The 27,095-nt window shown below is 45.6% G+C and overlaps 1 long non-coding RNA gene across 1 annotated transcript in view; it reads left to right on the plus strand.

Moving 5' to 3' along the window:
• LOC128873726 (uncharacterized) overlaps positions 1-27,095 on the plus strand; it is a 60,520-nt gene that overhangs the window by 1,930 nt on the left and 31,495 nt on the right. The window contains exons 2-3 of the long non-coding RNA XR_008456473.1: positions 613-2,811; positions 3,505-3,657. This is a non-coding gene — a long non-coding RNA (uncharacterized LOC128873726). The remainder of the gene's footprint in view (positions 1-612; positions 2,812-3,504; positions 3,658-27,095) is intronic.

Here is a 27,095-nt window from a genome sequence, read left to right on the forward strand (position 1 = left end):
TCTGCCCGCATTAAGTAACTTGCGGAATTAAATAATCCTAACGAGACTCGTTTAATTTCATTATGCACGTTATTTCTGTCAAACAACAAAACCGATTTAAAGACTTGCTCGACAGTTGCAACGAATATCCTCGTACTATCGCTATACTTCGAGATCCTCGCATCCCGCATTAATCATTTCTGCCCCACTAACCTTCCGCTCTTATAAAATCCATATAAAACTGCCTGAGTGACGGATAACGTTCATAACAATATTTACATGTCGCGCGACACTAAAATTAACTATCAATTTCGTGCGAAGCAAATACGGGAGGAACCGTAAGAACCTTCGTGTGTATAATAAGCCGAACCGAAAGGTAGCAGGTTTCGAAAGCAAACACGCGAGACATAAGACCGGGGTAACTTCAACCCCCGAGCTGCTTCGAGCGACTCTGTCGGCAATCATTGGCGTCACGAAGAGACCCGAAGCGATATTCAACGAACGTCCCATGTTGACCCGATTGTTCTTTCTTTCGAGATCTCCCAACCCTCGGCACTTGGCTCCCTTGACGCTTTATCTATTCGCTATTTTTTTTAACCGCCATTAGGCGTAATAGGGCAATTTGTGTAATAGCAGGACTCGGGAGTTTCCGTCCAGGATCGGGACGGATCGGCCACGCGAGCAACACGCGATCGGTGACCTGGCTGGACCAGTCCTGAAGATCTTCCACGTAGGTCTGGTGGGGAAAACAACCGGCCTGGTCGCCCTCGTGCGTGTGATTCCACGCTTACGGGTGTACGTGTCCGCTACTTTTTTACCACGTAGCTGCCGGAGAAACCGGAGAACGAGGGGTCCAGAGATAAGGACGCGGATGGTAGCAAGAAGGACGGAGACCTGTTCTCCAAGACGCCGGGAGGCTTGACCCCGCCAAGAATCTCGCATCTGCTCTGTCTCTCTCTCCTTTCTCAACCTGCCGCTGCTGCTGCTCAGGGACTAATTTACCGACTCCGAGAGTCGGTTCTACCTGGCAGCTTCGCAACGTCCACGGATATGGGAACAACGTGGTACTTGCGCGCCGATGTGTCGGGGTTCGGGGGAGATGCCTGGATTTATGTCTCGGAGAAGTTGTAAGGTCGGAGGTGGGAGTTTCGTGTGCGCTCATTGGCAAGATTTGCTGGCGTTTTGTGCATGGAACACGCCACGCGATATGCCCCCACCCTAATTAATCATCGCTGTACCGAGCATTTTTCGTTACTCGGACTACCATCCTCGGGGTTAATAATGCGATCACCCCGTTAGATTCCACAGCTTCTCTCAGACGCGACAATCGCGTTCCCTTTGTTAATTCCCAAAGTTCTTCTTTTCTTTTCGCGTCGAAGCAATCCTGGTAAGAGGCGCCAGCCGACGCGGCGCGTCTTTTGTTCCCGAATAAAGGCTACTCCGTCGACTTAAACTAATTAAAGAAACGGGTCCGTCGGACGCGTTACTCGGTTCCTACGAACAAATGTTTACGTTTGTACGATCCGATACTGTATCCGGTCAAAGAAAGCGTCTGCTCCTTTTGAGCTTTTCTACCCGTTGTTTCTCCGCTCATTCGAGTTCTTCGACCGGATCGCGAACGAGCGCGAGGAAAGAAAGCACGAAAAGGAAAAAATGCAGAAAGAAAACGGTCGCGCTATTCAGTCGGTCCGCGTCTCTGAACTCTGAACTGAATAAGTACGGCGACGACGGACGGGAGCTTCTCTTTAATTCATTAAAACTTTACGCATGACGTTTTAGATATTTATCTCGGCAACCCCTTTTATCCTCTATAACTCCGCGTTCTTTGAGTCTGCCTCGGAGGCTCGACTACACTTTTATTCCTGCACCCGCGGTTTCGTTCTCTTTTTCTCCACCTCTTCCACGATCCTCCATCCTATTCCGGCTGTTTCTCTTTCGCGCCGTGTTTTACTCTTATTCTTGCCCACTCTTTTTCGCGCTCCTCTTTTCTCCTCGTAGTTCACCGTCTCCCGTTCTCCGCTACCCATTTCCAGCGCCGTACTATTCTATAGGCAAACAAGTCATCTGCCTAGGGCCCTGATCAAAGGGGGCCTCTTACGCGAATGTTTCGGAAATACGTGCACAATATAAGGAGAATGACGGCTATTGTACGCGGGGAGAATAAGCTTTTTCATTCGCGAATATTGGTACGTCGTAGCGAAATTGTAAGGGATATTTGCACTTATGTGCACGTTTCCTTTCATATCAAAATGATTATTACTTTCGATCACAATACTTTGAGAAATTAACAAATGTAACATATTAAGGGGGAAAAATAGATTTAGGACTACGTTTTTTAACTTCTAAAAAATTACAATATTTACTTGAATATATGTATATAACGGTTTCAAAGTTTCGTTAAATTATATACGTTCTTTTCTTTCTAAACAAAATTCATGCAAATCGCTAAAAAACACGTAATCCAAAACCAATGTCTCCACTTAAAGTGAGACAGCATACTTGTACTTGCTGCCACCTTGTCGTTCAAATGCAAGCTCCATTCGTCGATTGACCGTTACAAGTTTGCGACATTCTGAAGAAAGGAGGAACGAGGATTCCCATCACGGATCAACGAAGTCGTAAAGGAAACAAGAATGCTCGCAGCTTCCAGGATGAACTTGAACCGTGTTTACTCCGGGGTTAGATACGTTCTAATGATGCTGTCTGGCGCGGAGGTAGCAGATGCAGTGTTGGCTCGTTACGAACCGTGTATGTATCCGTGGGCTCGACGATGGAAACGGCGAAAACGGGGAAGCTGCGGGGAACTTTCAGGTGCCCCGTCTCTTCGCTGAGGTAAGCAAAGTCAATTTTCAATGCTCCGAGCTGGCAAGCGAGCACGCGTGCCGTTCAATCGTTCGATTTAAATTCAAATTTCCATGCGATATTGTTGCCAACGAAAACGAGTTTGTCTCCCGAGCGTTTTCGTCTCCTTTTGTCTTTTCCTTTTGTTTTTTTTTCCCCTTCGATCCGCGAACGCCGCTCGCAAGCAGAGCTACATCGATATTTACACTTTTCTCGCCCCGAGAACACTGCTGAAATCGCTTCTCAAGCGTTCATATCGACAATGCCGTTTGTCGACGCTCAGACTCGCACCGGAAAGATAGGCTTCCTGCCATATCGGAGTAGCGTGGACAACCGCGACATCTATAATGACGCGCAATTTTTATCGCGTCGTTTTTGACTCTTCGATTAGCTATAATTCAAATATTTTGTCGACGAGGAATTATTTCGTTAGCGTTGTTGAATATTTTATTTATGAGAACAGGGTGTCGTGGTTGATTTTACGCATTCTTATTTAAAGAAATATTTTTATCTTTACATGAAGTAACGAAAATATCGATAAATCGATGACGAATAGATCCGATTTTTAATTGTGAATTTCGATCAGAAACTCCAACTTGTTCTCGTCGTACCTTGACTTGCAAGTTTTTTAGCGTCAGATTTTAAACTACGAAAAGCACAATATAGTTTTTTACTCTTTTATAGGTTCTACGTCAATAGTGTGTAAGCTTCTTGGCTTATAAGAGTCTACTTGGAGTAGAACGGCGCACATCGGTGGTGCTCGAGAGGGACACTTGGAGTATTAAGGGTTAAGATACAATTTTTCTTTCGCTTCCGTCGTCGTGTACAATAATACAGGTAAGAGGTTCGCAAAGGTTACTGAAAATTACTGATCTAGACGATCTTGTTTTCCTTCGGTATTTTACTGTTCGATCGCATAGATTTCGCTAATTTTTTAACCGACTTCGGAAAAGGAGGAGGTTACTCAATTCGACATGTATATTTTGTTTTTTTAATTATGATCGATGTTCACCGGTGTATCCCAACGTATTGATCTTTTCATACGAAATACTAATATTTAGAAACGTTTCCTTTCATTTTTCGCCCCGGGCTTTTACAAGTATAATCAGCCAATTATCGCGTTCGAAAGAGCCACAAAACAGTTCTTTCGTCTTGCCTCGCTTCCTTTTTTTCCTTTTAAAACGCGGGATGATGTTGCCGAACGCTACTCGATTCGTTGAAACCAAGCCTCTAAACGAAGGACGAACGAGTTTCTTAGCCGTAACCTGCTGTTATGCTCCCGCTGAGGGCTTAGCCGGTTTTGCAGGTTGAAATTGGCTAGCAGTCTGTATTATGGTCTCATTATGTTGCTCCTTTTGCGGTAATCCGGTTGCCGCGTCGAAATTCGAGCTGTGATACGGAATACGGAGAGTCACGAAAACGGGCACGATCTGAATAATTATACGCTAGCACCTTCGTAACGTTTCATCTCGCGGCGAGGGTCTGCTATCCTAAAAAACTTGAAGGTCCATCGTGACCGGCGTCTTTAAATAATCTCGAACGGTGTCTCGATACTCGAGCCGAATTCAATTTCGGCTATCGGCAACGTAAGAGGTGTTCCCATTAGCCTGGTTAACGATCGTGCCGGAATTAAACACTCTATCATTAGGGCGATCTTCATTTGCATGTTTGCGGCAATTTCTGTTGGACAGCGCCCGACGTTTCGCGGGTCCTTTGAGTGATTCAACGATAAACATTGTATCGAGTGTCTGACGACCGATACGCGAGCAATAGTCAGTTTAATAATTACACGCGTTGGTTGGCATATGTTCTGGGTTGATGTACGGCTTTTCATTGGAATTATGAGGCGAAATTAGCGTTAATTGATTAACGAAACACGCGCGATATACCTGCTCTCAGCTGCGCGCATTGCGCGCACGTTGGGCTTCGTTTGCAAAGCTATGAGCTTTGTACGCTTTGGTTCGTCCCAAGCATTGGCATAATTAAATTTCTAACTATAGCGCAGACAGGGGAGCTGATATTTTATCAATTCAAAACTAATCACATTGAATAACGCAGCGGTAACATCGTAGAAATTGCGAGTCCATTATATTTGAATACCTTTCCTCGAGGAAAAGTGAAACGAAGCAGGTGGTTAGACTTATGGGAACTAATTGGATCTGACGAGTTGGCTTGCCGGTCAAAGAATTGGATTGTGGGAGGTTAACGTTTCGACGTTCCGTCTAGCAGTGCGAAATTAAAGTCCACATTCAGCCTGTACCCACTGTTTCCACGCGGAATTTGAACGTATCGAGGGGTAGTTTGCGCCATTCATGCTAAGACTTCGTGTACACATTAGAAGCGTAGCATTGCAATCCGCGCACAGACGGTTACCGAGTATTCAGCGTCGCGCCGCGGTTTCCCCGTCTGCCATGAAACCACCACGCATTCAGACTAATCGGCCTAAAAGCATTTCAAGAGTGACTCGTCGTCATTGCGACTTTCGCGAGCGTTCGCGAATGAAGGGATAGAACGAAAGGAAAATAAACACGACGAGTCGCATAAAGTCCGAGTACGCGGGGCTTTTCGGACCGGAGAAACATGGAAAACGTTTGAAAATCTGCCCCTCGCGACAGGGACTCCTCGCGCGACGTAATACGTATAAATCAGCCATTCATCGATTCCCTATGCTGCCTTCCCTATTCGCTTAATCAGCTGTTTTTTGCCCCGTGCTTGCGGAGTGCCGTCGAGTTTCTTTTTCAACATTCACGTCAAAGCACGGACTATTGGTGCTTCGAACTTTTCTTTCAGAAAATGCAACTTCGCGTGGTGTTTTCGACCTTTTCGTTAATTCACTCGTTGGCAATAAATCAACGCAAACTCCGACCTGCTTCTTCAGGCGTAACAAACATTTTCTTACCAAACAACAATTGTATCTCTGGCGGCGCAACGATGAATCGGCCACTTATCGATTCCCTCGCTTGCCTTCGCTATTCACTTAACAACCTGTTTTTGCCCCACGTTCGTGGAATTTCTTCCCCAACTTTGCATCAAAGCGAGCACCTGCGTCGCCTCGGACTTGTTTCTTTTCGCGAATTCCGAGATGATTCGAGAACTTTGATTGCACGTACGGTGAACTATACACAGGGTGTTTTGTACTTTTCCGGAAAAATTGTAGGAGCACGATCTAGAAATGAAAACAGTGAAAATTTGTTAACAACATGTGTCAAGGTCAAGGTCATAAGAGCTGCCTCCCCTAAACGTAAGGTTTACCAAGTAGGAAACACACCCTGTATAATGTCAATTTTCTGGATTTGTAAAAAATTCCAGAGACACGCTTACACTCGTGCGTTTTATTTTTACATCCGCCTTGATGAGCTTCGTCATTTGAAGAACCCTCTCGAGGGGCACTTGAATTTATCTTATTTTACACGATTCAAAAGTCTTCTAAAGACCGTGTGCGCGGCAAACGAAGCAGTCGCGTGCAAATATATACCCCGTGGAGTGTTTTTTTTTTGGTTTCCTTCAGAAATATTTTACGACGTTTCGTCGAAAATGAAGAGATCTTCTACGAGATTGGGATAAGATCGCGGAGACCTGTAATTTTCCTCGACCGATCCGTTTTCATAGAAATAATTAAGGTTACGCGCATCCTTTCTCGAATCAACCTGCAACTTATCGGTATCCTCACGGCTCTGGAATGTCATCGATCGTCGATAGGGACATTCTCGATGACAATAGGTTTGTCACAGTCTTGCAAGAGGCTACACACACTGGAAAGCATAAAATAAGAGCTTAGTTAAACATTTTTGAAATACAACAACAACAAAATTAACGTTGCTCATTATTTCTTTATAGTCTCAGGAATGTTACACTATTTTGTAACATTTAAGATATGTTTGCCTTTGGCCGTATCAATGAAAATTCGTAGAATCAGTTTTGCACTCTAATTTTTCGTAATATTTTGTCCACGATTCTGTCACTTTTATAACAGCTCTAATGCGTCTTGGCATACATTTGACTAATCTTACAGAAAAATCCTGCGGAATTTGATTCCATTGTTCTTCAACACGAGCGTGTGATTCGAGCAGTGAAGTTGGTGGTGAATTATTTATGGTTGACCCCTCTTGTAAGTTGCCTGGTTAGTGAAATTGAACGATCCCGTGGGTAGATGTCCATATTCGTCTGTAATTGTCATGCTGTGAAAGGTAACTCCTGGTCGGAGGTGTATCGCATACCGAATCGCACCATCCTGGCTTTTCCTGGATGTAACGGCCATAGTGGAGCAACCGTATGTACTGTTATGCGCCTTCGCACTGGTTCTCACCAGAACGGGCACCGTTACCCGTTGAAAATGGACTTTTCCTATTTCCTTAAACGTAATGCTCTGGATGCTTGTAGTTGGTTTCCCTTTGTCGTGCACCTATTAGCGAGAGAATCGATAGTGTCTTCGCGTCGAGTGTTTACATCGTTCCCAATTCCATTCTCCATTGTCTACCCTAACTTATCCGTATTGTAACTTGCTCAATAGCCTAACACTTTCGTCTATGATCGCTCCACCAAACTTGGACCTGCGAAACTACAGATAGTTCTAAAACTACAGATAGTTCTATAATCGAAAATGGTTTAGTTTGTAGTCTAGGACTCGGTGGTTCTGGAGATTTCTTTTTGAGGAAATGGTCGAACATATAATTTTGACCAAAAAGAGAGGAAACGCACGACGCTACCCATGATTAAATAATGAATATTCCGTTCCGGAATATAAAGCTATCCGCTTCGCCGAGCAGAGAAATTACTAATCACCCAGTAAAATTCATCTCTCTGCGTTGAACCGCGTTTCGACTGTTCCCACGACACAATATCGAGACGGGTAGACGGCGAGGGTGCGGAAATTCGTAGAAATTCGTATCCGCGCGGCGGCGAATTGTGCAACGCAAAATGTCTCGTTCGCTGATACGCGGATTGCTTTCGCAACTACAGTAAATTCGTTGGAAAATTTGCATTAAGATTTACATAATTAGCGTACGTACATTTACCCAGATTCAATTCGAGCTAGACAATTTCAGGCGATATTCCACGTAGTCCGGGGACTACGCGAATCAGCGAAGCGTGCGGGCAGGAGAGAGAGGAACGTAGGGCAGGAAAGGGATGGCGGAAGGAAGCGGAATTAATTCTTTGTGGCTGGCACATTTGCTGCGCGGAATTCGCACGGATTACCAAGACTTCCGTCGCCCGGTAAACGAACCCCGCAGAGTGGACTGATCTGCCGGAGATCCGTATGCACGTGGCGTTGCATTTCATTAGAACCAAGGTACCCGCGAATGAACTCTGGAAAAAGAAAGTCGCGGGGGCGCGGGGGAGGGCGGGGGTCGGAGGAACGGCACGAAAGGAACGTGTCCACGCTGGTCCAATTACCTCGCCCTCATGAAATTCCACCGGCCATCCTCGTTAACAAAGCCCCGCGACCGCGAGCGCCTCTCCGCGGAGCATAATAAATTTCAATGTTTTTTCCCCACATAATTATAATTTGAAAACTTTTTCTATTTCGTTAGGGGGCTGTAAATTAATATCACGCTCCCCGGCCTTAGCAATCTTGCTGTCCGCCTTTCTTCTCCGCCCGCGATATTACGCGAGTGTAACGTACTTGATAATTTTATACCGCGAGGGTGGCGGGGAGGGAGGACTAATAAGGTGTGCGCCGAGTTAACTTTTGGCGAAGGGAGTCCGACGAAATCGGCGTTAAAGTTTTTCCCCGAGGTTTACCTTCGCCCCAACGACTCGCTCGCGTTACCAACGTTTATTTTTTTCGACCCAAACGGGCGCCAGCCGAGTTCTCACCCGGATAAAATTCTCAATTAACTAACAAGAGATAGAAACGATCGTTAACTTGTAGAATTCGAATTGCAAAATGTAGGAAACGATGCTATCGCTTATATATTAATTATGTTCATTAATTCAGTTGAGTAGACCCTCGAAACAGTGGAAACATGCTTCCTTGGGCACGATTAGCATTTCGCCGCAATCGCGATCTGGGTAATAACGCGCACGCTGAAGAACTGTGCTCAGAGTTTGTTCATGCGTCGCGAAAACTGGATTTCGTCCGTTCGCCTCGGCTGTAGCATTCGTACCGGTCGCTTGTCGCGACTGTATTTATGCGAAAACTTAATTATTCTCGCAGTTACTTAAGAAATTCCACGCACACCGCGCCCCCCCCCCTCTCAACCCCGGCTCCTCACAAATTTACATTGCGACGCTGTTTCGAAAGTTCGTTTCTCTCGGTGGCCGAAGATGACGCGAACTTTCCTATCCCGACGACGAGGCGTCGAGCGGAAAATTATTGTCGAAGTTCACCGCGCGTCGACCTATCGACTTTTTCGCTTCTTTCAGCCGTGTACACGCGACTTCGGTTTCCGTCGCCGCCGACCAGAAGTTATCGCGCCGCGACCGGAAAAGCGCGGGGTTATAAGTTTGAATATTCATGAGCCCCGAGACTCGGCCAGAGAAATGTTTAGCACAATTATACCCACCATCCGCGTGGCTCTCGCGACGGTTGTTCACCGATATTTATTCTTCGCCGAGAAGTTCGTACTTCGAGTAGCGAGATTCTTCTTCTTCCCTTCTTCTGTCTCCCGGAGTCGGTTGACTTTCATCTTCGTATTTGAATGAGCAAACATTTCTTCGTTGATTTTATTTCAAGACGTTTTCTTTCGTACCGCTGTACTTTTACTTGGACGACGTTCTTCTTCTTCTTGGCTCTAGAAAAAAAAAATGGCGGTGTTCCACTTGCATTCTCGTTCATCAAATCCTGCCAATAATTGTACAGTTTACACACAAGGCTCCTTTTTTGCCACGAGTTAAGTCGAGTCGGAGGAGAAGGAGATATCGATCTTTCGGTTCGTATCCTGGTTATGTACACGCGATTGCACCCCCCGCCGGAAGATATCGTGCCGCCGCCAGAAATGCACCGAGACACAGATTTAAATATTCATATACAGTGAAAAATGGCAGAATACTATTTATTAGGGGTCATATTTACCCCGTGCTCTGAGGTGTTGCATACTGCTAATTTCTTCGCGTTAACCAACGTCTGAAATCGCTCAGCCACTAGATGTTTCCGTTCCGGTGGGAAACCTCGTTTGGTGGAAAAGACGAAACTATTTTCCGAGTTTAAAGAATTTACTTTGAAATCCTTTTGCTTCTGCTCGCCGCGTCGGAGGCGGGTTTCTCGGGCAAAGGGGGATGCAAACGGAAAGCGGTCGCTTTGAAAAATGAATTCCCTCTGTTTTCTTGCCCCGCAGACGTGTCCGAACCACGCGAAAGTACCGCGTGGAGACGCGACGGCCGCTTAGTTACCGCAAATCGTTCGAAATTCCGAGTGATTAAGTAATACGTTAGCAGGATGGTCGATTTTCACGCAAGAACCGTGGCGGTGAGCGTCGCTCGTAAACGGAACATAGACGCTGAGCCCAGGCCCTTTCTTCTTCGCCTCCTGGAAAGGCAAGACCGGATACGTTCGGTCCAGCGCGTCATTACAGAACCCTAGACGAATGCAAGCTCGTCTTTCCCGCGAGGAACTACGGGTACACTCCCAGATAAAAGAGCAGTTTGTATGCCATCTTTAAATTCTCTGGAATGCGCTACATATTTAAAAACAAATTAAAATTGACCAAGGAAGATTCTCAGAAGGATAGATTCTCAGTTTCCGTGTGGAAATTGTTGCCAAGAAAATTTCAAAGAATGTTCGATTATCCATCTACGGACACAATTAACGTGTTTTTTTATTTGAAAATGCCCGATGTACCATCGCTACCGCGACTCAAGCACCGGAATGCATCATCTGAAAACGAAAGATAGCGCGCGTTGTGTACCATTTCGTCCGGGATTGTAGTAAACGACGGGGAGGAGATCATGCTCGCCCGAGCCGCGAGTTCCGCGCCAGGGACAGAGGGAGAAAAATGTTAACATCCTGTTTTCGAGAGTGGTTCGAGTTGTTCTGTGCAGGGAGATCTATGGTTACAGTTACGCAGCGCCGAGCGGTCCGTTACACGGGAAATCGCGTCCAAGTTTTCAGACTCTCGAGAGTTTGAAATTCGTGCCGCGAAGGAAACTCGTTCGCAACGACGACTTTCGTGCAAGTTTTAACGGGCCTTTGTGTTCTTCAAAAACATCCGAAGAATTCGTTAGCCCGCCGCCCACTCCCTCCCCCCTGGCTCCGCGAATGATCCTGCGCGCCAACTTTCCTTCCCTCGGCTACAAAGGAATGCTCCTCCGCGAGCGCGAAATAAAATTACGTAATCGCGGTGAGATCGGCTCGCAGTCATCCCTATGGAAGGTGGAAAGAAGTTGCGGAAGAATGCCGGTCGGTTCGTTCGCCGTCTTCCCGATTTCTGATAATGTCGCAGCGGAGATTCGTACGCTGGCGACTTAATTGACTGCAGTGTTAAGGGTCCGCGTTTCAACTTCTTCGTTCGAATTTCCCCAGGAATTCGCGGGATGCTTGTTGAAACATTCTGGAAGCAGCACCCTTCTCAGAGACCAACACTCGTTTCCGATACCCAGTTTATCACATTCACCGTAATAAAAGTAAACAATAACATAGAACGTTTATTAACAGAATGAACGTCCGTTCGGTTCAAGGCTCATCACCATTCTGACCATTTAAATAATTCCCGGTCCTTGAATGACAACCGGAAGAACGGGACATCGCATCCGACGTTCGACATCTTCGCACGTCGCAACGATGCAACATCAAAATATTACGCGGCATTTCCATACCGTCGCAACAATAATTACGAATTACGGACTCTATTTCGAAGAGCAAACATTACAAATTATAAGCTCGATGCATTCGACCTACATGGCAAGTTTAGGACTTTGGAGTAGAACCGTTTAGGTTCGGAGATAGCGGTTCCCCTCGTCGCTGTGCATGGGGTTCTCCAGGGTTGGCTGGTATTTTCCAGGCGTCCCAAAGCCTTTAAGAAACATAACGGAACGGAAATACGCTGGCGGACGATCTCAAAAATGGCATTGTTCCCTTCGCGCATAGCGACGAGACGTTAACGGAATCCTTAGCAAGTGGCAAGCCAGAGACTCGGGCTAGTGGTCACACGAGAACCTCAACGCCGGATACGGAATTCGCGGGGCCATAGTCGGGACGTCGTTGCACGGCGAAAATTTCAGTTACAGAGCCGTAGTCCGGAAACTACTCTACAACCGGCTGGGCAATAAAAGTCTCGTGAAACTAGAGGATCTCTCCCCTCGAAATGTTCCGTTCTCTTGCTCGTCTTTGACGTCTCGCTCTTTCATCTTGCGTTTCTACTTTTTTGTTTCCTGCTCCTTTGACTCGTTCGATCCAAGGGCGCCGTTCGTCCCTATTTTACGTCTCGAAAAGGTAATATAAAATATTTTCATACAGAAAATGTCTAATAGTCCGGCAGATTTAGCGAAAGTATATGCAAGAGTATATAAGTATTTAAATTGTGCACGAATACTTGTATAAGATTCTACATCGATACGTCTAATGCTTTTCCTTAGATTGATACGAAAAGAAGCTTAAATTTGCGGTCCCCAGACCCGGCTACCCCCTTAAGCAGCTTACTTTCAATACGAGAAACTGGAAACTTGCACGGTGGGAAGATTCCGCGATTCACTCTCTCCATTTCCGTCACCAGCTGCCCATCTCGCTCTACCAATCGCGATCTCGACGTATCGCTCTGGGTTTTCTTCCCTCCAACGTATCAGGTCTTTTGTCCCACCGTCGCGACCTTCTCCTGTCAGGTTCGCGACTCCCGCTATTCCCTCCCGTCTCTTTTGTCGATGCCAGACGCGTCAGACGTTGTCTGCCGGTGTTCGTCGCGCCAAACTTTTGACGGATCTGTTTTTATCCAGCTATCGCGTTCCCAGAAGTCACCGTGATAAATCGTTCGTCTCGAGTTCGCAATGTCGCGCGGATCTCCGCTACGCGTCAACCTATTTGGTTGTTCTTCCTTCTCTCCTTCGTCCCGCGAACTCGTCTGCGAGGGTGAGCTCTCAGTTAAGCGAGGATTCTGATTTAAGACTCCTCGAAGAGGATATAACATGAATTCCTTAAGAATTTCGTAGAACGGAATCGTTCATCGGAATGCAACAGGCTCGAAGAGATCGAGGTCTATCCATCGTGCGGGTTTTTAGGGTGGCACGAAGCAGTTTTGGATGATCGCGAAGCTGTGGAAGATGACCTTCGTTTCGAAATCCCCTCGCACGACAAAAACTGACGAAAAGCTGACAGAAGCGAGGATTCTCATCACATCTGATCGACGTCCACCGTGAGGTTCTCGAAAGGCTCAGAAAAAAGGTCGTTTGTGTCCGGTCTGAGATTGCTCGCACTCGGATGCCGCATCATGGCGACTCTCGTGTCACGCTGCGCTCTTTGTGAGCGAGTTTTTGGCGAATAAGAGTGGTTTAAAGATTCTCTTCCCTCCCTGCCACGGCGTTTCTTTCCCTTCCTAAACATCGAGACTCGAGGGTCGTTATCTTTGCGGCGGGGACAACGATGCAACGCAAACACCATCGTCGCGACAAAAGCGCAATTAACGGTGGTTTTTCTTTGAGGTTTCTTCGGTTACGTGACTAGCGATACATGCGAGACGCGTTTAAAACCCGCGTGTCTCTTACTTGTTGCGTCTTCTACGAGCACACGGATTTTCAGCTGGGAAATATGGCAGGATTCGAGTCCCGGCTCCTCGTCTTTCCATCACCTGCGATACGACACGCTTTTTCATCGATACTCGAAGCCTTTCTTTTTTATGCTCTTGTTATTCCCATCGAGTTGTTACGGAGACTCGTTGGTAAGTTTCTCAGGGATCCGTTGCAGCAACGTTTAGAAATTCTTTTAACGTAGAAGTTTCGTTCGTTCTTGGCAACTTCGCATTTTTCCGAAGTGCAACGAAGGAAGTTTGTCTCTGCTCGCATCTCGAAAGACCTTTGTCGGGTATGTAATAACTCTCTGCGTACGCCCACGTAGATGTAACCACGAAATGTTACTTTGTTTTGGTGAAAATCACAATACGTCATAGAACAACTCATTTCTTTTCGAAACGGAAGGAGTCGAAGGCGATCCTCGTTTCTGGAGTTTCGCAGGGAAGCAATATACAGGAACGGCACGGTACCAGTGCGAACTTGTAACGGAGTAACAAGCATTCTCGCCTGCGCGTCACGTCGTCCTCGACTAGGTGGAAAACAGGAATCGCGACGATCCCTTGTCCTCGATTTAGTTCGGATGTTCGCATCGTTAATTATAACGATCGTTCGAATTACACGGCACGACAAGACGCTCGCCCGCACGAAGAAGACCACGGTCGTTAAAAGTTAGCGAATATTCCCCGTTGCAATCGAGCTGCGGAACCTCTCTCTAACCGAATTCCCGTTTCACGATCTTATTCCACCTTTACGACGGGACTCTAAATATTTTTAACAGCTACTCGAAGGCTGCCGGAAATTCGCTCGAGAGTTTCCCTGCCCGTCCGTGGAATAAAAACGCTTCGAGAAAATCGATAACGCGACTCCACTCTGCAGGAACTTGAATTTTACTCGGTTCGCTCGAACTCCTGGACTGCTAAGTCGCCAGAGTTCTTGTCTGTTTGAAATGAGAACGAAACTACGAGTCTCGTTTTATTTCTTAATTTAGAAAGAGGAGAAAACAAGAGAAACGTAATACAGAGAATGTATTAAAAATATTTTCCCGTTGTCGTTCATCTCGTTGCCATTATTCTTGCATTTATTATCGGTACCCCGTTCTCTCTTATTGTTTATCAAAATTATCCACATCCTGATTACATTTCGGACACTTCTTAGTCATAAATCAGTGAATTGAAAACGCGAAAGCAAATTATGCCACTGTCCTCGTCGCGAATCTAATTTAAGTCTCTGCCCTCATCAAAGGCGTGTCTCGTGCGTAGGGAACTTATTCTTTCGCGAACGGTAACGATTTCTAGCGAAATTGCGCACGTCAGTCCGATTATCATCGATGTCTACCCGCATGGTGTGAATCACCTCTGCTTTATGTGCAACACACCATCCGCGCGGTCGATTAATACGGCCATTAATGCGGCAATTAGAACACGGTAGCTGTTGCCCAGACAGGTTGGGGTTAACGCGTCAAAGGTGTCCAACGGTTTGATGACTTTTTTTCCTTCCAAGGTTCGCAGGGCAGCTCTCTTACTCGTCTACATAGGGTGATCTGTAAATCGCGATACAACAGAACCAAGAAATATTACAAGGGGAAAAGTAAGTCCTTCAGTTATCTATTTTTACTATCGGTCGCGTCACCGGTCATCGACGGCCTCCGCGGCAGTCAACTGTTAACGTTTCGGTTCTCTTCAGCATTTATGCGATATATTTTTCTAAAAATTTTGTTAACACATTTCACCCAGCGTTGGGCAAAGAGCGTTCGCAACTACCACGAGTTACAGGACACCCTATGCTAACAACGGTCTATCTACTAATGCGGGCCTCGCTGTGTTTCGTTCACGCGATCATTAGAGCTCCGCTCTCCTGACGTCTTATTACGCCACGCTCTTTCTACCGTTTCCACTTACGAGCCTCGGCATATTAATGACCTTCGCAGTGTTATTAACAAAAACACGGGTGAAGGAAAAGCTGATGTCCGTTGTGGTTTCGACATGCAACCAGTGTCACCCAACTCCGACCACCGTGTGGCCATGATTCATGAACTCTTGCGAGTAGAGCAAGGATATACAGTGCGAACCTCTCGTGTTTACATTTCGCGGAATCCATTTATCGTCGAATATGAGAGTCTCGCGTTCGAGTTACAGTCGAGCGTAGCTCAACGGATGTATTAAACTTCCACATTCGTCGTTTGGTGCAACTGGTCGATATTTATTGGTCTGGGTTCGTTACAGCGGGGTTCTATTTCTATCGAGGAATTTTCATTAAGGGTAGAAAGCAGCTTCGTCGAAAACTAATTGCCCGCCAGACGTTCCAGGATTTGGAATCTATGATCATTGAGAATCGCTGCGTCGAACATCGAAGAAAACCGCAAACTCAATTTGCGACGCAAATAGCAATATATTCTAAGTGTTGCACAGCGCAAAGACGCGTCGCTGTTTCTCTTATCTCTTCAACGTCGTCGACGAGTTTCTCCTTAATGACTTTACGGATGGACCGCGACGATTATTAATAGTCGCTGGATGTCCCATTTTCTTAAACAAATAGCGCCAATAATTCAATAATGCGGTCATGTTAGCACATGGAAAATACCTTCCGACGTTCGACATTCGTTACTGCATCCTTCCAGTTAGAAAATGTTGGAATATTTACTATGATTCACCTATGATCGCCATGTTCCCTTGGTAGTTATTCGCGACTAGAGTAACGTTGAATTTTTGTTCCCGTGTCGTCGATGTTCGCGTAGAACAGTAGGTGTAACCCATGCACGTGCGTTGGTACCAACACGCGACACTCGATACACCTGCATTGGATATTCCGAAATTTTGCTCGACCGTGCATTGTGCACGTGAAACACGATATCCTTGTAATGGCATTTGCTCGAATGAATATCACCGATGGCAAGGGATGAAACGAACAGCGACAACGAATCACCTCACACGTCTACGCTTCCTCGGCGCCAGAGCTCTTTCGCCTCTAATTTGTCTTCCTGTAGCGACGCCGCGTGCAACAACGTCGCGCGCTATAAACTGCATTACGGTGATCTTATTAACAATCAGATTCTCTGTGCTCTGTGTCACGGCTCTGCTCGGTGTCGCGGCTCTGCTCGCCTCTAGCTCGTTACAAGCAACGGAAGCATGTGGCACACAAACACATCAAACCCTTCGTCATCAGCGAGTCCCAAATTTTCCTGTCATCGAACGCGTACAGAGAAAGTGTTGGTATCGGTCCGTACCTCTGATTTTACTTTCCAGGTGGTTCCTTAGTCTGTATTGTATCTTGTTGTGTATGTGTATAGGTTTCCAAGGTAGGAAGTGGTAGATTTAGAGTGATACGAAGAAAGTACGTCGTAGTAGTTGTTCAACTTTAATGATTAATGCATTACCGTAAAATCTCATTTATACAACGCACCCGCGTATAATGCGCGTGCTTGATTTACCTCGGAAGTTTCTCATAAAATGGAGATTTATTTTGACATCTTTTGTTCGCTGGAACGTGAAGTTTCAGTTTTACAACCTTCGTGTGCGAGTGTAATATACACTTCCCACTTTGCTGAATTAAAGTAGCGAGAATGAATAAAAATTAAAGCCGAGCGTCATAATATTCATTTAAAAATTCTCGTTTGGCTGTAGTATCCCGTCATCTGCGATATTACCTCCGCACCGAAGGACACAGCTGGATATTTTTGACAGAAATGGTAAACGAGTGGAAGTAGTAGCGACCAGAAATTGGAACGACCAAGCTTTGCAGAGCCGGTCAATGTAAAAAGGATTTCGTGCTCGCAGTCGGCCAGGCTCTCCTGCGAGTTCGAAAACGTGTAGGAGTCGATAAGCGGGTGAACGACTTCCTGGAGTTTCCCGAGTTTCCTCGTCGCTGTCGTTATACCTGCGAAACATGCTTCGCGTAAGATCACTGGCACGAGAAGAAAACTCGAGCCGAAGAATTTTCTCCCTCGCCGCGGTGTCTCTTTCCTCCCGAGTCGTCAGACTGCAATGTTTATCGTCTCTGTGACTCGATACGTGTACCCAGCTCCGTATAGCTACACGCTCGACCTATCCGCAATTTGCATTCCAATGTCTTCCATCGATGTTTCCGATTGCCGTCTAACGTTTTTCGATTTTCTTCGCGTCTCGTGGTCCCGTGTACCGCTGACATCTCACCAGGAACCGCGCAATTTGAGGCTGTTATTGGCTCGTCCGTAAAGCGGCGTCGGTTTCGAGACTGCCTGGGCGGACAGTTTATAGTAACCAGTTCGTATTTATCCTAACATAAATGCAAGGATGTTATCTGTTTCGAATCGTTGGCGTTCACGTCGACCAGTAAGTTTCTATCCAGAAATCGATAAGGCAGATATAATTAAGGCAGATATCGTCAGCTGAAAATGTTCTTAAGTTCTTCAGTCGGAGCGGTGGAGTAAGCGACGTTTCAATCTAAACGTTTCTGCAATCGCCGCTTACGCGAAGAAGAAACGAGTACGAACGACTAGTACGTTTTCGACCGCCGGGTCGGCGCGAGTAAATCAATGCGAATCAGCATTGGCAGCAATTAAAGAAATTAAACATGGCGCCATGTTTGAAAAAACAATGTGATATTTCATCAGAATAATGGCAAATGTTCAGCTGCCACGTGCACTCAAAACAGATTGAAAAACTGAAAACACGATCCTCTTTTTATTTTTCGAGAATCGTTTGTACAGTACGTATGCTAAACAATTCCGGCAAAAGTTGGAAAATCAATGTCGGTGAATTTTTTCGGTGACAATCAGATTCATCGCAACAGCGACGTAAACGAACAGCGTCACAAACAAATGGAAATGGTATAATTGATCGAGTGAAGCAGGAAAATTTCGAATAATCTCGTTCGCCATCGCGTTGAAAAAAAAAAAAATGCGTGAGTCGTTGTCTTCTGATGGACAGCATGTTTATAAAACGACCCGTCGCCGATCCGCGTGCTCTACGTAAATACACTAATTGGCAACAAATACGATCGTTTCGGTACATTTCGCAAATCGAGTTGACGCACGCGAAAAACCTCGCGCAGCGAAACAAAATTTCCAAAACGTGGTGAAAATCCATAGATTTGCCGTTACCTTGACTATTTTGCTGGTTTGACGATTGTATTAAGTTCGTTACTACACTTTACAAGAGTTAGTTTTTTGTTTTTTCAATTTAGTAGTATTCATTCTGTTTCCAGTTATTAACGACGTTTGCGTTTAGAGTATTTCGATAAATTGTTCGTTTGAATTTCGGCGACGTTTTAGGAAATCAGTCTCGCCGCGACAACCCTTTGCTTTTATAATATCTCGTAACTTAACGTCCCGCTGGGATATAATTTTACGCGCGGAAACAATGCTCCTGTGGAATTAGTTTCTGCTCGAACAGCGGATAAAGAAAGGCCGAAACCCGCCGGGGGAAAAAGAATTTTATTTCTGGCCGCTGCAGTCTCGCCAATTTCGGTGGAATTATTATGTTAACCTCCGACGTGTTCGTAACCGCGCGTATCGCAATTACTTCTCGCCCGATTGCGTCGGTGCGACGCGGTGTTTCCGCGTTCCGTGTAACGAACCGATCAGGCATACCGGAAGTGTATCGTTAGCCGAATTAACAAGAACGTAAATTAGCTCTTTTATCACGTCACACTGCAAGTTATTTCTGATAGTACTCTCCCATATTTTTCTTTAACGTTAATGTTACGATGTTCTAATTGTAATGTTCTTTAATGTTAAGTAGACATCGTCTGTTATTAAAAGCTAGTTGATTGGAACGCATCCGAGAACAAGAGTTGATCCACTACCTTTCTATTTGCGGGGAGACTCATCGATTCGAGTGACTGAAAGCTGTGAATTTACAACTGGGCTGGACAGCCTTCTAAACGGCCTAATGAGAGTTCATTAAGAGGGTGGCAAAGGGTCTATTTCTCTTAGGTATTGATCGTTTTCGACCCTCTTAATAGGCTTAGCGCTGAACCACGCCCGAATGAGACCACGGTCGAGGTTTCCGTGGCCTTTGAGCTCGACTAGTTCCGAGAACGCAGTCCACGTGACGTCCTCTGGTTCCAATTTTCAATCACAGTGAAAATAATAATAGAAAACAATACAGAAAATATCCAGAAACGTGGCACTAAGTCTATCGTCACTGGACGTTGCCTCTTCGTCGTCAAACCCGTCATTTCAGCGAAACTGTTTCGATTATCGCTGATAGATAATCGCGTCGAATCGGAGATTTTGCTTTCAGCTGACACGATGTCGAGTATATCGCGTCTCGCGCCTCGACGGCCCGTCGCACCGTTAACGACGGTCCGCCTACTGGGGTGCGTTTACACGGAAACTAGTGCACGATTCCTCGGAAACCGCGAGCACACATATTTGCGTAGGCGCGTATCTTTATGGCGAGTGTACACGAAACGAAAAGTTTCCGCGTACAACGAGCTGCCAGCGAGACTGTCCCGACGGTCAATTTTCTTCGTTCGCCTCGTGTACGAGGAAAGGACTCGTATTATCCCTCCACTGTTTGGCAGGGCGCGGTACACGGTACGCAATTGGCTGGGGTGAGTTTCACTCTGCCGTAGGAAACTGCTGGAAACACTTATCGTTATCTCCTCACCCCTTCCCTAAGGGTCAAAAACTGAAGTAATAAAAAAAGCGGTTTTTTGCACCGATCTCGGGGGAGTTAAGAGCCAAGATGGCTACCATTAAAAATGTAGCGAAACGACGTAGGAATGAATGACTGTGGATGGGTAGGATGAGAATTGGCAGAGTAAGACGGGAAACCAGTGTTAAGTGTCTTGCAGATGAGGCAGCCAGGCTATTCAAATAGAGGAGAGATGAGATCGCGACCATTGTATAGGAATCGAACGGCAGGATTTTGGACACGTAGACGGAAGGCAAGGCAAGTGGAAAGACAAGAACTATGTATATGCAATGTCGCAGTAATCAAAGAGGGAGATTATGAGGGACTCGGGCAAGAGTCTCCGAGGAACGGGTAGAAGACGACGAGACGTAAGTTACGTCACGTAACCAGATTAGCGATGTTATGTTCAAAATTCCTAGTTGGTTCTAGATGGGATTACCGTCCTTGCATCGTAAGAAAAGAGTACGACAAGACACTCTTTAGAAAGAGGGATATATCTTTTTGTACGTGTAAAATAATACCACGTTCCGTGCTAATGCTACCAACGCTCAGGAGGAAATTAAGTGGGTATTTACCATTGACTAACTTCGATTAGTTTGCCAAGGTGCCGAAGGCTGCAATGATTAAGTTGCGCGACTGTAAATTACGCGGCAACGAACAATGCCTCTTTGATTAAGGAATTCGCCCGGGGGATTTAGTAAGCTGTAAGAAACAGAACGAGGGGAGATGCGCGGAAGCAAACGGAACCGGTGAATTTATGTAGCCGGCGAAATCACGAAGAAATAAATTAGGATGGTACGAATATTGGACGCGGGCAACAGGGGCTTGTGATTTCAGGAATAATAAATTTCGATATCTTTACGACCGAACGTAAATTTAATAGATAGCAGCAGGCGCGCTAGACCCCATTTCGTTTTCCGACATCCCTCTATAGATGCGTCTATTGGTCGTTCGCTAAAACTACGGTAATTTTCATTTTGAAGGCCACCCATTATCCGAATTCCAATTTTCGTAGAACAGAGGAATAATGTAGAAACACGTGACAAGTTTAAAGGGAGGATTAGTTAAACTGGCAACCATTAATTCAATTAAGTTGAATTAGTTATCAAGTAAACAAGGAGGCCGAGGTCTTCGATGGTCTTTCAATGGTTACCGATCTAGAATCGATGCCTCTTTCTTGAACCGTTTCCCATCAGTCCCTTCACCATATCGTACTTCGATCTTTCTTAATCCACTGGACCCAGAAGCCAATTAATGCGAATCTTGTAATTACAGGCTCCTTGGTAACTCGATCTGGAGTTCCGTTTTTACGACAATCGATTTTTTCTTGTTTGGCGATCGGCCATTTTTCTGTGGTTATTTTCTTTCGTTGCCGATTCCTCGAGCCACCTGCTCCCTCTGGATCGTTAGAAGGAATTATAACGCTCCTCGTGGTTTTACAGCGAAACTCCTTCGAAAATTAACAGAAACCAGATTTCGAAGGTCGTCTAGACAAATCGTAGGATTGCGTTCTGCGTTTAGAATTCCCTAGAGGGGTGTCCTTGAACAAGAATACCATTTTCGTGGCACCGTGGGTTGATCATAAGCACCTATACGATATGGTTAAGTAGAGGAGTCGAAATCCTCAGTCTACCATTTCAGGCTATACTTTAGAAAAGGCTGGGTACGGTTATACGAGGATGAAAGATGGGGAATTGAAATTTGATTGATCATACTATGAAACCGACGTCTTCTCGAATCTAGAATCTCGAATATTTCGCGAATGTTAATTCGTATCTCTTCGCAGAGGTACGATCTCACAAAGCTCTTTCGCCCCTGTAATATCTAGCGATTGTTAGCTTTGAATTTATCGGGTCTAAATTAACCGCCATATCCCCCTATTAAGCAGCAATAATTGCAGAACACCTGCGCTACCTCGTAAATCAATTTCGTAGATGCGCGCGCAGAAGTGTAATTGCACGTACATTAACATTTATATATCCGTACATCCTCGTAATTAGTCTACTCTATAACGTACAACGCGGAGGGTTACTCCTAAAGATCGCGCGTTTAATAACCCTTTGGTCTTACGTTACGAGCACCCCCAACGTTTCCTCGCCGCTTCGAGATAAAGAGAAAAAGTCGAATCGCCTCGCCACCTCGAGGAAAGCCCACGTTCACGCGCGTAATCGCGATAATGTTACCGATGACCCCGTCGCGACGCTCTACCACGTGTTGGCGAGCGTTTCGTCGGTGGCACGACGTCCGTGTACATAATACCGCGAGGACGACCGACTGAAAATTACCTGGCAGGCGAAATTACGAGTCCTAGGGTGTGTATTAAGAAGGCTGGTTATTTTCTCGCTGCACGACTACAATTTACATTCTTTTTTATCTTGCTACGCTCCTAAGCCACCGATCGCGATCAGTCGTGCGCAGGGATGGGCAAAATATTTATCTAATGGATACGAAATTTCGAATGAAATAACGTTCCTCGGCTTCGTTAATATAAAACTTTATGTTCCTTGTTTTATCGTACGTGTAGTGTAGTAGGAAGCAGAGACTATTGCTCTCGCTCAAACAGGTATGTATCCGTTTTCCATGGACTCGCGAGAATGTTGATCGTGATTGGAGCAACGTAGTTTTTAGAGATGAATCTTCCTCCTAGGCTTGGTTTCCTGTTAGACCAGTCTGGTCTATAGTAATCCTTTCCTGCGGTGAGTTATCGTTCAAAACACGCAACGATTATCCGTGTTTCAGGGTGTTTTAGCATGCAGGTGTCACAAAAGTCATCGAATTATACGACCAGAACTATTAAAATAGTCTCTACATCGGATGAAAATCGAGAAATGGTACAGTTAAATTGGATTGGCTATTCCACTCTCCCGATGCTAATCCCATCGAAAATGTATGGTCGATCGCGAAGCAGCGGCTTCGCGGAGAGCGCAATTTTATCATCAAAAGCACTAACGCGTCGCACCCAAATTGATAGAAAGCGTGACGTAACGATACCAAGCCACAATCACTAATGGCGGTAACTGGACCTATTATCGAATTACTGATGATACCTTTTTAAATGCACTTTCGACGTGCGCGCAATTTTTCGCATAGTAGACCAATGTTCGCGAAGGCGTAGGCGTTGCGACGTAACTTTTCGACTCCTCGTCTATTTCGAATGAAATTTTAGCAGTCGATAACTTGAAAATTATCGAAAGGAAGCAGCGTCCTGTAGACGATGCTCATAGTGACGCTAGGAAAAAATTCACTCGAGTCATTTATCAGCTTGCGTACACATCCTGGTGCGTAAACACGTGAAGCTGGAGCTGGCAATGATGGAGCTATACGCAAAGATCTGAGGTAGTGGGAGAAAGAGAGACCAATTGGGGGCGAAGACGAGAGAGGGAGAGAAGAACGGTTCGGAGAACGCAGGTAGGGAAGAGGCGATAGGATGTTGCGCACCTGCTCACCTCGAGGCGGTGTGGTACTTGTCTAAACTATTCCTGCTCACTGCGCTCTTCCTCGTTCGGTCCACGCAGTCGACTCTCCTTCGATCTACTGGGTACCTTACTACACTCTTTCCCTTGTCGCGATCTGGTTACGCGGGGTCCAAGGCAGGGTCGAGTCGCTTGCAACCACGGAGCTGATGCGTCACGGTGATGTTGTCTGAGATATTAGCACGATGTAGTACAAAGTGCAGCGGTGCTTTCGCCGCGCTTTTATGGAAGATTAAAACAGTGCGCGGGAGTCCTGCGGTTGGTGGGTGCATGGGGTGCCTGATGATGGGTATCCAGGCCCCCTCGAACGTGACAATATTTCCATGGCTGGACTCAAAATGTGCCCTGGAGCAATTTTCGTTTATGGGGAAGGTTCTTCCTTGGGATACTCCTCGGTAATTCTAAATTTTGCGAACACACTCTAATTTGGGGTTAGTGCGGGAACGAATTGCGAAAAGTAAAAGATTGGAATCATAACGAGCTATTTTCACATTGTACATGTTTTAGGCGAGAGCTCTACTATTTACTCTACTATTTGGAAAGGCTCATATTCGTTTGTTAACCGAATACTAGCGTTAAATAAGTTCTTTTACTTTCATTAACGATCAACGAAGTATCCTAAAGAAAATCGGAAAGTCATCCTTATTACTCGCCATTGTTCGACTACGCGAGCAGAGTGGCCCGTACAAAAAATTTTATTCCACACCTTCGTTTTGTTTTCGGTCTCGCCCTCTTTTTTGACTGTACCGCTAAGATCCTCCACTGGTAAAACGATTGCCACGACTTGTATAATTTCTTACAACGTGAATGGCAAATGACGTGGCTCTTTTCTCATCACTGCAATTATTTCTCTTGACAGGTAGATTTTTCATACCGATTAGAGTTTCCGTGCGGAAAAGTTAACACCTCTGGGGCGCAGTCGATGCAAACGTGGTTGCGTGGAGTGCCGCGCGTTACGAGTGTAACTTCTTAGATATAATGGTGAAATTCGATTAATCTCTCTCAGATATTTGGAAGATAGCAATCTTTATAACCTGGAAAGGTAGCGAAAAAATGGACATCAAAATAAGGTAAGCAACACACGGAACTTGGCAATCACCGGAGCAGTTGGTCTCGGTGCGTATCGCATCGAGATGAGTTAATAAGCGGTATTAGACGGCCTCGTTCGCCGTATAAATCACTAGGTCTGAGCGAAATCATAGTCCCGGTGGTTGCGATTTGTAATTTCTGTAACGTCTACACTCGCGGAATTAATCGATCACCGTAATCGTCCGTCTTTACGGGATTCGTAGGAAAAGCAAATCAGTTTCCATCGCGTACGGTTCGACGTTTATCCGATGTTTTCTTGAATTTTCTCCAGGCTTCTGATTACGCTTCTGAACTCCTCTTGCTGATTGACCCCGTTCAAAGGTATAATATCGAGGCTGATTGAAATAGAGCGCCAATTACCCGTGATTTCATCGCGAGACGAAAAATGCGTGTCAAGTGAGATCGGAATTATCTCGATTCTCTTCGGCAATTTCCACTAGACGATTTAATCGTCCGAGTGGCAAGTCGTTTCAACAAAGGGAACGTAACGAGAAGTTTACATCTTGTTTAATAATATTGCGTCGAGCTAGGAGTTCCAACGACATCAAAGGAAGCGCCTTGATTCCTTTCCCGTTATCCTGCAAATGGCTCGGGCGAAACGAGGTGCTAGCGCCCTAGCGCTTGGGACGATTTTCTCCAGGCGGACATGACGTGATAGGTATCCATCTTCTGTCAGCGTCGAAGTTACTTAAGCATCTTTCGAATAAAATTAAAAAGTAATTAGCTAGCGATTCCTTAACAACTTTTAATCATTTTCTCGTAACTGTCCACCAAAAGCGACGTAACAGACAAACGAAATGACACTTTCGACCAAACTTATCTCAAAGGCGCCCGTGTCGATATCTTATTTACCCGCGAGAAGGAGGGTCCCGCGCCTTCTCCTTGTTCGACTTTCGGCGCATCAGTTTCATTCGGTCCGCACCGAAACGCAACCTTTCCTAGCCGGGGATCGTAGGCGGAGCATTGCACGACGAAGCCGCTGCGAAATAAATTATCCCTCGGAACTAGCGAGAATCCGAAATCTTCGCCCCGAAAACAGCAGAATTTAATTAAAGCCCGACTCGACTGTTTCGCGCCTGTTGTGCGCTCGCTGCTAACGTAATTCCTCGAATCGTTATACTCCTCGATCACGGGTACAAGAGTCGAAATTCTCTGGTACCGTGTCGCGCTTCATTTTTGAACGTTAGGCGAGGAGGATGAAGATAATTTAAGCGCGGAAGCGTGTATTAATAATAAATTTTATTTTATTCTAACCCGTTTCTTCTTCGGCGCCTCTAGTAACTTGATCGTCGACCGAGTAGAACACCCTTCTCAGAAAATAAAAACTGAAAACGGTTCAGAGGTGCAACACTCTTCGCAGCTCTGTTCTCTCGAACTAGGTACGATAACCTTACTACCTACCCAGTCCAACAGCTTCGAAACTTGTTATTCGACCACTTTTTAATTCAGACTGGATGCACTTTCGCTCCGGGCCCGTGAAACCGGGGTTTTCGCGAGATTACGAGCGCCCTGGGCTAATTCAGAGTGGCACAGTGAACTCCGCTAGACGATCCGGGGAAATATTTCTTAATTTCCAAGGCGAGGGCATTAACTTCTAAGAAAATGAGAATAAGGAGGGTCGACGGTTCGCGGGAAGACACCATCCACCTTCTCTGCAAATTGCTTCTCCTCTTGTTCTTGCCGTGTCGCTGGCATGACTCCGCAGCAGCCTCGCATTAAGATTTATGATTTTATCTCTGCGCACCTTATTCTCCCGGCGATCTCCTTGTAATTAAGTACGAATCAATGGGAAGCATTCGCAGCGGGGCTTTTCTTGCCATTCGAAGGTCGCCTGCTTGCTCTCTCTTTCTTTATGCCTCTTAGAATGCTTTCGAGGCGTGCGCTAACGATTCTGTCCATAGGTGCTAATTAGTGTCACTGTAGGTTGAGAAGATTCTAAATTTAAATGTTTTAATCAAGAATCATAATACAGCGTCATAACACTATTTAATAACGAAGATTGTTGTCCCCTTGTCAGAAATTTATTTTCCCCATCCACGATACGCTCTGACTTTCTAGACCAGTTTTTCACTCGTGACTGACAAGATGACGGTATCAGGCTTAAATTACACCTTGCGTTTAGCTGCGTTTCATCAGAAAAAGGAGAGACGTTCGTGTCGCGTCGCATTTAAAGGACCTGGCGCAACGCATGTACCAAACGGATAATTAAATGTTTCGAAATCTACCGGTCCCTGAAATTTTGTTGAAATTCCACCGTTACATTTTGTCGCCTTCCAATTTATCAGACCGACACGGTAAGCAAAAATTAACTCCCAAATGAAAGGCTGACATTGGTTTGATTCCGTTCAAAGAGCACAATTTGCGCAATCTGTTGTTACAGATTGCAACTAGTTCCCCTCTTTTTATGTCACTCTATAAGTACCGTCCGAATGACGATTAA

The sequence above is a fragment of the Hylaeus volcanicus genome, chromosome 3, assembly GCF_026283585.1.
Source record: "Hylaeus volcanicus isolate JK05 chromosome 3, UHH_iyHylVolc1.0_haploid, whole genome shotgun sequence".
NCBI classification, from domain to species: Eukaryota; Metazoa; Arthropoda; class Insecta; order Hymenoptera; family Colletidae; genus Hylaeus; species Hylaeus volcanicus.